Source organism: Ovis canadensis, chromosome 19, assembly GCF_042477335.2.
Source record: "Ovis canadensis isolate MfBH-ARS-UI-01 breed Bighorn chromosome 19, ARS-UI_OviCan_v2, whole genome shotgun sequence".
Lineage (NCBI taxonomy): Eukaryota > Metazoa > Chordata > Mammalia > Artiodactyla > Bovidae > Ovis > Ovis canadensis.
Genome location: NC_091263.1, coordinates 70397550 through 70409122, shown reverse-complemented (window position 1 = coordinate 70409122; position 11573 = coordinate 70397550).

The window sequence follows — 11573 nt, the reverse complement described above, 5'->3', positions numbered from 1 at the left end:
AGATCGCTGGCTATTCTGCAGTAACTGCTGGTTGCACCCGCGGTTTGGCAATCCGGTGTTTTCTTTGCGTACAGTTTCGGGAGTGTCATTTCCAGGCCCATTGGTAGAGATCGATTTCTATTTGTATTTCACTTTCTCTCGCGGAAGCGACCTTCAGGCCTTTCTCCCTCGTGGCCTCTGCACTTTACCCTCCCCAGATGACCGTCGGATGGGTCCCTTTCCCCTAGGCCCTATCCCGCTTTGACTCTCTGTCCCCGTTTTTCCTGATCTCCTCTCTGACAGCTGTGAAGTGGTATCCGGTTGAGATTTCCATCCGCCTCTCCCTAATGACTGCTCTTCTTGTGCTTAAGCAAAATCACCAGCTCAGCAACACTTCTTTCGACCGTCCATCTCTTGAAATTTGCTTCGTGAATGGGGCTTCTTTTTTGAACTGTTTCTGATGACCAGCTCTAGGACATTTCTGGAGGTGGGGTGTCACTTCCAGGGCCCCAGCCCTTGTGAGAACCCGGCGCCCAGAAGCGGTGGTTTTCAAGGTGTTGTTACAGGATGTGTCCACAAGGCGGCAGCACGTTCCCGTTTCCAGGTCTGGGTGGGCGGCGAGCAGAGCCTTAAGAGAAGAAAGTGGGAGAGGAGGGTGGACAGGGCGAGAAGAAACAGTCGAGGGCTTGTGCCCCTTGCTGTTTCCCGGGACGTTTCCCACTCCCGACGGATGTCAAACCCTGACAGACCGCTGCGCTGAGGACGCTGTGGTTCCTAGGTGGGGGGACGGCTCCGTGCCAGGAGGCTGCAGCGGGGAATCCCACCGGCGTGAGAGTTGCGCACCAGGTCACTTTTGCAAGCTCTTTCAGCTCGGAGGGTGCACCGATCTTTGGATGCAGGAGGATTTATGGAGCTTTCAGGAGGGTGCGCCTGGATTGGGAGATCCTGGGCCTGACCACAGGGGACCTGAAGTAGGACTCAGGGGGGCTCGTTTGCTGACCCATCCTCCCCAGCTGTCTCAGCTGGCCCAGAGTCCAGGCCGGAGGGCCCCAGGCTGCTCAGGCCCCAGAGAGGTGACACAAGCTTGCTCAAAGGGCCTTCAGGGAGATAGTGTTCACGTTTCTCTTGGTTTTGTTTCGGGATTTTTTTTCCCCACCCCCTTCTTTCTAGTCTGAAGGGTTTCTGTTAGATTGGAACGGAGTTCATTCACGAAGCTGCGTTTCTTTGGGGTTTCCAGCCACCTGGCTCCGTTACGCCTAAACATGGATGTATTCCGTGCTGATTTCTTTCTCCCTTCGGTTACTGGCCTGTGTGGACTAGAGCAGCCAGTGCAGTGGAGGGGGTCCTTTCTGACCGTCTAGAGGCCTCAGTACACAAATACACGCCTCTTACCCTCAGACACCTCCTGTGTGAGTCTCCCTGCCCTTTGTGCTTCGGTATCCATCCATTTGGTTCTGGGCCCCGCAATTGGTTTTTCTCCTAAATGAGCCCATTGGTATCAGTCTTTGGATTCCGTCTCTGAGTGACATCAGAAAGTGTTTGTGGTTCTATGCCGGCGGCCCTTCACTTAGTATGATCCCCTCCAGGTCCATGCATTTTTCTGTGTTTTTTGTGGAAGGCAGTGTTTCTTCCCTGATTTAGGCAGAGTCATATCCCAGTGTATGAATGAACCAGATCTTCTTGAGGGATCCACGTGTTGATGGACTTTTTTTGTCTTCCAGGTCTTACCTTGTAAATGATGCTGCATGCAGGTTGGGTGAGTATGTCTTTGCGAATGAAGGTTTCTGTGTTTTCTGCAGAAGGCAGTGTTTCCTTTGTTTGGCAGTCAGACTGCAGTATATGCATGAAATGGACATTTTTTTGGTTGCTTCCAGGTCTCGTCTTGTACATGGTTCTGCATGCACGTTGGGGGAGTGTGGCTTTTCTAACGAAAGTTTTCTTTTAATTGTTATTTTTTGCATAGAGGCCCAGGAGTGTGATCGTGGCTTTATTGGTGGGTGTACTTTTGATTTTAAAGGGAACCTCCTCCCGCTCTCCATCGTGGCTCTTAGCAATCAACTTTGGCGAAAATGGGGAAGGAACGTTCCCTCTCCTCCGTGCCCTCCCCGGAAGGTATTCTTTGTCTACCTTGGTTGATCTGCTTTCTGAGTGGTGTGAGGTCTTACCTGGTGGAGATTGGATTTCCCTCTCATGATAATTGATACGGGCCAGCCGGTGGTTTTCGTGCAAAAATTGAAAACACACGGTGGGCGTCCTATTGCCTCTTCGCCTTTGCTTTCTTCAAGGTGGTTGTGTTTTGAATTGTTCTGAAGTTTGAGTTGTTTTGTGTTTTGAATCTCAGGGCTTTTCTGGGGCTCCAGGGGCTTGTACCATCCCCCAGGCCTCAGTTCTCAAGGCTGCTCGGGTTCCAGGCCTATGGCAGAAGCGCAGGTCGCTCAGGGCTCAGGGAAGAGCCGTGGCGTCTCTTTTCTTTTTTTTTTTTTTTCCCCTCTTCTTTTGAAGTTTACGTTTCTCCAGTGGGGACAGAGTTCACTTCTGATGTTGTGCTTCTTTTTGGCACAACAGACACCCTAACTCTGTTATGCGTATACATAGACGTATTTCATTTCAGGCTTCTTCTTCCATACAGGTTGTTAGAGAGGGTTGAGCAGAGTCCCTGATGCTGGACAGTTTGTCCGTGTAGACTACTTTTTGTATGCTAGTGGGGATTTGTCAATCCCCAACTCCTGATTCATCTCTCTGCCCACTGTTTTCCATTGGTAACCATTAGTTGCTTTTTTTTTTCCTGGGTCTGGGCATCGATTTCTCCTTGGTCAATGGGTCCATTTCTGTTCATTTCCCACTGTCTGTCTAAGTGACATCACAGGTTATTTGTCTTTCTGTGACTGAGGTCCTTCACTGGAAATAGTGAAAGTAAAGTTGCTCAGTCATGTCCAACTCTTTGCAACCCCATGGAGCATACACTCCATTGAATTCTCCAGGCCAGAATACTAGAGTGGGTAACCTTTCCCTTCTCCAGGAGATCTTTCCAACCCAGGGATTGAACACAGATCTCCCTCATTACAGGCAGATTCTTTACCAGCTGAGCCACAAGGGAAGCCCAAGAATACTGGAGTGAGTAGCCTATCCCTTCTCCAGCAGATCTTCCCAACCCAGGAATTGAACCGGGGCCTCCTGCATTGCAGGTGGATTCTTTACCAGCTGAGCTATCAGGGAAGCCCTGAAGAGGTCCTTCACTGCGTATGATCAACGCCAGGTTCGTCCGTGTTGTTGCCAAAGGCAGTGTTTCATCTCTGTTTTTGGCTGAGTGAGAGATCACTGCCTCTGTGTGCTACATCCTGCTGAAGCATCCCTCTGTCCTTGGAATGGACATTTTTGTTGCCTGCCAGTCTTGGTGATTGCAAGTTTTCCTGTAGTGACTGTTGGTTGCGCCCGTCATTTGGGAATCTGGGTTTTTCTTTGCATATAGTTTCAGGAGTATCATTGAGGGCCCATTGGTAGAGATCGATTGTGTTTGTACTTTATTTTCTCTCAGAAGCAGCCTTCAAACCTTTCTCCATCATGGGTCCTGCACTTTACCTTCCCCAAATGACTGTCGGATGGGTCCCTTTCCCCTGGGCCCTATCCCGCTTTGATTCTTTGTCCCCGTTTTTCCTGATCTGTCTGATGGCTGTGAAGTGGTATCTGCTTGAGATTTCAATCCACCTCTCCCTAATGATCACTTTTCTTGTGCTTCAGCAAAATTACCGGCTCAGCAACAGTTCTGCCGACCATTCACCACTTGAAATTTGCTTCATGAATGGGGGTTCTTTTTTGAATTGTTTCTGATGACCAACCCTAGGACATCTCTGGAGGTGGGGTGTTTTGCCAGTGTCCCAGCCCTTGTGAGCTGGGGCCCAGTGCCTCCAAAATCACTGCAGATGGTGACTGCAGCCATGAAATTAAAAAACGTTTGGTCCTTGGAAGAAAAGCTATGACCAACCTAGACAGCATATTAAAAAGCAGAGATATTACTCTGCCAACAAAAGTTTGCCTAGTCAAAGCTATGGTCTTTCCAGTAGTCATGTATAGTTGTGAGAATTGGACTATAAAGAAAGCTGAGCACTGAAGAATTGATGCTTTTGAACTGTGGTATTGGAGAAGACTCTTGAGAGTCCCTTGGACTGAAAGGAGATCCAACCAGTCAATCCTAAAAGAAATCAGTCCTGACTATTCATTGGAAGGACTGATGCTGAAGCTGAAACTCCAGTACTTTAGCCACCTGATGCAAAGAGCTGACTCATTGGAAAAGACCCTGATGCTGGGAGGGATTGGGGGCAGGAGGAGAAGGGGACGACAGAGGATGGGATGGTTGGATGGCATCACCGACTCGAGGGACATGAGCTTGAGCAAGCTCCGGGAGTTGGTGGTGTACAGGGAGGCCTGGCGTGCTGCAGTCCATGGGGGTCACAAAGAGTCAGACACCACTGAGCGACTGAACTGAACCCTTGGGAGAGTTACCAGAAGCTGTGGTTTTCAAGGTGTTGTTACAGGACGTGTCCACAAGGCGGCAGCACGTTCCCGTTTCCAGGTCTGGGTGGGCTGCAAGCAGAGCCTTAAGAGAAGAAAGTGGCTTTCCTGGGTGGAAAAGGAGGATCGACAGGGGGAGAAGAAACAGCTGAGGGCTTGTGCTCCTTGCTGTTTCCCAGGACGTTTCCCACCCCCGACGGATGCCAAGCTCTGGCAGACCGCTCCTCTGAGAACGCTGTGGTTTCTAGGTGGGGGGACGGCTCCGTGCGAGGAGGCTGCAGCCAGGAATCCCACCGGCGTGAGGGTTGCACACCAGGTGACTTTTGCAAGCTCTTCCAGCCCAGAGCGTGCTCCTTGGATGCAGGAGGTTTCACGGAGCCTTCAGAGGGGTTCGCCTGGATCGGGAGATCGTGGTCACGGCTGCAGGGGACCAGGCACTCCAGGACTCAGGGGGGCTCATTTACTGACTCATCCTCCCCAGCTCTCTTAGCTGGCCCAGAGTCCAGCTTCCGGGGCCCCAGGAACGTCACACACAAGCCTGGTCACTGAGGAGTCTTTGTAATATATTTTCATTTCTTTTCTCTTTAGATTTAATTTTTGTTTTTAAGTTGGAATATAGTACTTGATCGTGCTGTGTTTCTTTTGAGTGAACAACAGCCTGAATCACTTATACATAAACACATAGCTATCTTTTTAGATTCTTCTCCCCTATAGGTTATTACAGAGGGTCGAGTAGAGTTCCCTGTGCTATGCAGTGGGTCCTTGTTGATTATCGATTTCATGCATATTTCTATGTTTACATTAATCCCAACCTCCTGGTTTATTCCTGCTCCCCCCACCTTTCCCCTTTGGGAACCAGGAGTTTGTTTTCTAAGTCTGTGAGTCTATTTCTGTTTTGTAAATGGGTGCTGGTGTATCGATACTTTGATTCCACCCATAAGCGGTATCACAGGCTGTCTGTCCGTCTCTGACTGACTACACTTGGTATAATCACCTCTAGGTCCATCCGCGTCACTGCACATGGCCTTATTTCATCCTTTTTATGGCTGAGTAATATTCCGTTGTATATCTGTAGCACACATTTATCCATCCATCTGTTGATGACCGTTTAGGTTGCCTCCCTGTCTTGGCTACACAAGGCATATTAATATACTAATGCTCTGAGAACTCCCGCAGCAAAGCAACCTGTTTGCATCTGCTTAATCTGATTTCCCAAACTCGGGTGCCCATGGAAATTTTTTTTCATATCACTCCAAATAATAATTCAATGAAACCCACTTTGAGACATTCTGCTCTACACCAAGTCTAGACTGCAGACTCTGGTGCCTGCAAATAGTCTAGGAATGCTCTAATTAAAGCTTTGGGACTTCCCAGGTGGCTCAGATGGTAAAGTGTCTGCCTACCATACGGGAGACCCGGGCTCAATCCTTGGGTTGGGAAGATCTCCTGGAGAAGAAAATGGCAACCCACTCCAGTATTCTTGCCTGGATAATCCCATGGACTGAGGAACCTGGTGGGCTATAGTCCATGGGGTCGCAAAGAGTCGGACACAACTGAGTGACTTCACTTCACTTCTCCTACAGAGTTCTTTGCCCATTTCAGTTCAGTTCAGTTCAGTCGCTCGGTCGGGTCTGACTCTTTGTGACCCCATGGACTGCAGCACACCAGGCCTCACTGTCCGTCACCAACTCCCAGAGTTTACTCAAACTCATGTCCATTGAGTCAGTGATGCCATCCAACCATCTGATCCTCTGTCTTCCCCTTCTGCCCTCAATCTTGCCCAGCATCAGGGTCTTTTCCAATGAGTCAGCTCTTCACATCAGGTGGCCAAAGTATTGGGGCCTCAGCTTCAGCATCAGTCCTTCCAATGAATATTCAGAGTTGATTTCCTTTAGGATTGACTGGTTTGATCTCCTTGCAGTCCAAGGGACTCTCAAGAGTCTTCTCCAACACCACAGTTCAAAAGCATCAATTCTTTGGCACTCAACTTTCTTTATAGTCCAACTCTCACATCCATACATGACCACTGGAAAAACCATAGCTTTGATTAGATGGAACTTTGTTGGCAAACTAATGTCTCTGCTTTTTGATATGCTATCTAGGTTGGTCATAGCTTTTCTTCCAAGGAAGAAGCATCTTAATCTCATGGCTGCAGTCACCATCTGCAATGATTTTGGAGCCCCCCAGAATAAAGTCTCTCACTGTTTCCATTGTTTCCCCATTTATTTGCCATGAAGTGATGGGACCAGATGTGATCTTAGTTGCCCATTTAATTTCTCCAAAAATTCGGGGCCGGTTTTACAAAGAGATAAAGTAGAGAGTTGCTGATTTGCTTGAAATTCAGGAACAGTCAATGATGAAATTGACAAATACATATACTACATGTCAAGTATTTTTCTAAGAAGTTTATGTATGGTAACCAGTTTAGTCATCGTGACTACCCTGTGAGGTAAGCACTGCCATTATGCCCATTTTATACACGTGGAAACTGAGGCACAGAGCTACTTGGCTGGGGTCACACAGATAGTGGCTGGGCTAGGATTCAAACCAGGCGATCTGGATCCAGGGTCCAGACTCTCGATCACCATATTATACTGCCTCTCAGATGAGACAGTTGCTTTGGTTCCCTGAAATTCTACTATTATTCACTCATTTCTTCAGTGTTATAGGAGTCTGCGCTCTTCCAGAACTTCATTGGAAAACTCAGGGCTGAGAAGCTTTCCCCGAAATGTTGAAGAGCTGTCTTAATATAGGTATGGTCCAGCCCATCTCCGTGTCTCACTGTAATCCCTTTGCATACCCATCTGTGCCATTCTCAACAGCAGAAACTTTGTTTCAGGCACTAAATGATGGGCATGTGAATGAGATATGGTCCCAGAGCTCAGAGAGTCCCCAAGGCTTTTGTAACTGTTCTTGATAGACACATTTGAAATTTAATACCAGGGCTGGAGAGCTACAAGCTTAAAGCTCTAAGAGCAGAGGGTTAAATGTGAGTACAGAGGACAGAACAATTACTTCTGATCAGAAGGGGATGATATTTGAGCTGAGGGTAAAGGAAGATTTCAATAGGAGAATGAATGAGTGAATTTCTTAGGAAAATAAATGGTCTGTGTTCTTTTTATGGCACAAGATGAAAAGAATTAGACTTGGCACTGTATTCACAGGGACCGGCATTAGTCCTGCAACTAAATCATTTTTCTGCACAACAGTTTGTCCATCTGTAAAATTGGACTAGCAACCACTCATTTCCCGGGATTTCTTTTAAGACTTAAATAAAGCTATCTCTGGAAAAGTTCTTTGCTTGAAATGCTAAGTGCCATAAAGATTTTAGGTATAATTATTCTTCTTAATTCCTCTTGTACTCCGTCTCTTAAGAATTCAGCACAACTCAGAACATTACTGAGTGCTTGTTCAGTGGCAGAGGCCATTCTCTGTACTTCCTGGATACTATTTCATTGGCCATCCCAACAATCCTATAAGGTGCGTCACATCCATATGCCCATTCTACAGATGAGGAAATGAAGGTACAGAGAGCTCAGCTGTCTGGCTCAAGGCCACACAGCTCTTAACTACTGGGGCCCAGATGCTACCTCAGCACCTCTGATCAGAGGCTAAAGATGCTGCTAGTCAGGCCCGCCTAGGACACATCAGTCAGCTGAGAAGGGATGGATGTGGCAGGGTGACCACCTCTGAGGACACAGTCATCAAGACCCCTCTCCTCCAGTTCCATCAGTAGATCAGCTGAAAATAGGATTAATCATAAGGATCACAGAACTCAGATTTTCTTTTCCCAAACATTTTATGTTCTTTACGTAAACACTGATTATAAGAAAAACCAAGGCATAAACGTTAGAGAGATTTCACGGGGCTTTTTAGAAAATGAAATAGGCTAACACCCTCCTGGTGAAACCTAGCCCGACAAGGTCATTGTTAAGGAGTCCAAAGCCAACAGCTGGATGAATCAGAAAAACGAGGCCCAACATTCAGTCAAATCAAGTGGCATTTATCTGTATTTTTAAATGGCTCTCTAACACTTTTATTTCCTTAGTATAAGAGTGAGTTCCAATAAAACCCTAAAGTGATTGTATGGAACACTGGGGCTTTTTAATAGCTTCTGACTTAGCAAGCCACGGTCATTTAAAGAGAAGAGGATGAGCTGCTAGGAGGAGGGAGATTTCTGCTGAAGGTGTTCTGGCTCCGTGGCTTCTTGCTCTTTCTGCAGAGAGGTGAAATGCACACAGGAACGTGACGGAACTTTCCAGCTGGTGATTTTGCATTAGGAAGGAAAGTGTTTATGAAAATGAAAATTACTGATAATTACGTGTGAAAGCCCACAAGGGAGAAAAATGCAGAAACATTGCAGAATCTTTATTTATATCCAGAGCTGAAGCCCATTGGTGGGAGTGTGAATTGGTCCAATTTTTGGAGGTGGGGGGGACTTGTTCATGTCTTGACACTTTGACCCGGCAAGTTCCCTTCGCAAAATCTACTTTTTAGCAACACTTAATACATACCAAAGGTCTGTGTACAAGGGTATTCACTGTACTGTAGTTTGCACGTACAAAGAACTAGAAATAATCTATTGCCATCAACATGAAAATGTTTAAACAAATAATGGCATAACCATATTTTAGAAAATTTTGCTAATAAATGGAATGAGAGAGATCTAGATCATTCTGACATGGAAAGTCATCCCTGATGTTTTCAGTGAGAAAAAAGCAAATTGCAAAAGAGTATCTATTATATGCTTTCATTTAAAAATGTTTTTAATGTTAATAATGGAATGTGTGTGTGCTCAGTTGAGTCTGACTCTTTGCAACCCCATGGACTGTAGCCACCCAGGCTCCTCCGTTTATGGGATTCTCCAGGCAAGAACACTGGAGAGGGTTGCCATTTCTTACTCCAGGGGATCTTCCCGAGCCTGGGATTGAACCCCCATCTCCTTGTCTTCTGCACTGGCAGGCAGATTCTTTACTGCTGTGCCACTTTTTAATGTTAATATATTCATAGAAAAATCTGTGGAGGAGTATGTACCAAAGATTGCCAGTGGCGATCTCTGGGGGTTGGTATACATATTTTTGTAAAGTTTACATTTTTATGTATAGATTATATATTATTATAGAATATAGATTGCTTTGGCAAAGAGAGGGGGAAAAAACAAAGTTGAATTATTCCATCAAGAGAAGAAAGGGAAAAAAGGAAATTTGCTGGCAGAGATTTATTCACTGTGCTTTGGTGAAAGGTAGCTCAGATGGTAAAGAATCCACCTGCCAATGCCAACGCGGGTTCCATCCCTGGGTGGGGAAGATCCCTGGAGGAGGGCATGGCAACCCACTCCAGCATTCTTGCCTGGAGAATCCCATGGACAGAGGAGCTTGGAGGGCTACAGTCCATGGGGTCGCAAAGAGCCAGACACGACTGAGCGACTGACACTTTTCCTTCCGGTGTGATTCCGTGGTGAGTACATCCCAGAGCCTGGCCGTCCAGGCAAGGGCAGAGCTGGTCAGAATGGACCACAGCGCCCGTGCACCCAAAGGGAGCCTGAGCCGCGCCGGGTCTCCCTCCTGCGCCCTCTTTCCGGCTCAGGCTGGCCACGGCCGCTGCGCCTCAACCTTGGCTGACGGAGTAAAACCCGCTGGCCTCCGGTCTCCACTGCCTCCCAAGCTGCCCACTCCAGAAGCCACGGACTCAAGGTGGAAAGAGCTCGGCCTTTGGCCTCGGGAGCCCTGGGTTCAGATCCTGACTGGCTGTGGGGCTTGGGGAGATTTGCTTCTCCTCTCAAGTGGCCTGTCTCCTTTTGTGAACAAGGATGGTCTAAGAGAACCTGCTCCAGGGGTCTTTGGAATGAAGAGGAAAGCACAGAGAGAGCTTGAGAATGGAACAGAAACGAGCGTCACGGATGATCATCGTCCCGCGGGTCCGTCCTTGTACAGGCTCCCTTCCATCGTCTCCCGGATGAACTCCTGCCCGTCCTGCTGGGCCCGGCTCACCGGCCATCGCCGAGGGTCTCCGCGGTCTCTGCTGCGCAGGCGGGACTGCCGGGCGCTCCGCCTTCGGTCCTGCGGGGCCCTGGGCGCGCAGCCTCGCCCCTGCACGGTGTGGCCGGGTTTGCTCCTCCGTCCTGCGTCCCCCCAGCCCCTGCAGGGCGGCAGCCCTGTTCCTCACCTCACAGCCCAGCACCCACCTCAGGGCGTGAGGCCGTGTTTGAATCCCAGTCACCTTTTTCCTGGTTGAATTCACCCTATTCTTGCCTCTGTCACCCCAGGCCAGGCAACTTAAGGCCCCGGGAGCTCTGGTAACAGCTTCCTAAGGGGTCTCCCTGCCCGTCTCCCTCCATTCCGGTCCAGGCCGAGGTTTGAGCTTGGCGGGTCCCTGCCCAAAGCCCTTCAAGGGCAGAGCAGGACTGGAGGACACGGAGTCGGATTTTCATTCCGGTTTGCTGAGGCTGACGTGATGCCCAGCACGTTGCTTGCTGCAACGCTTGGCTGCTTCATCCGCGAAATGAAGGCATCACCTCCTCCCACAAGGCTGCAGGAGGAACGCAATGAAAAATGCAGAGAAACGCATCTACGGCATTTAGCCAAACCCCAATTTAGCTGTTACTACTTCTGTTATCCTTGAGAGGCCGGGCTCATGAGGGGAGGAGGGGAGCATATCTGAAAAGTCCCTGTCCAGGAATTCAGACTACATCCTGAAGGGCCCCGAGTCCCGGAGCAAGTTTCTGTGCGCGTGTGTGTGTGCGTGTGTGCGTGTGTGCGTGCGTGTGCATGTGTGTGTGTGTGTGTTATTCTATCGCTCTGTCCTGTTCAACTCTTTGAGACCCCGTGGACTGTAGCCCGCCAGGCTTCTCTGTCCATGGAATTTTCTCGGCAAGAATGCTGGAGTGGGTTGCCATTTCCTCCTCTAGGGGATCTTCCTGATCCAAGGTTCAAACCCACATCCCCTGCGCCTCTTGCACTGGCAGGCAGATTCTTTAGCTACTGAGCCACCGGGGAAGCCCCACAAGTTTCTCTAATTATTCACGAAGAGGTGAGCTCTTACCTAGGATCCCATTTCCATCAGAAACTGCATTTCATGTGCCCCTT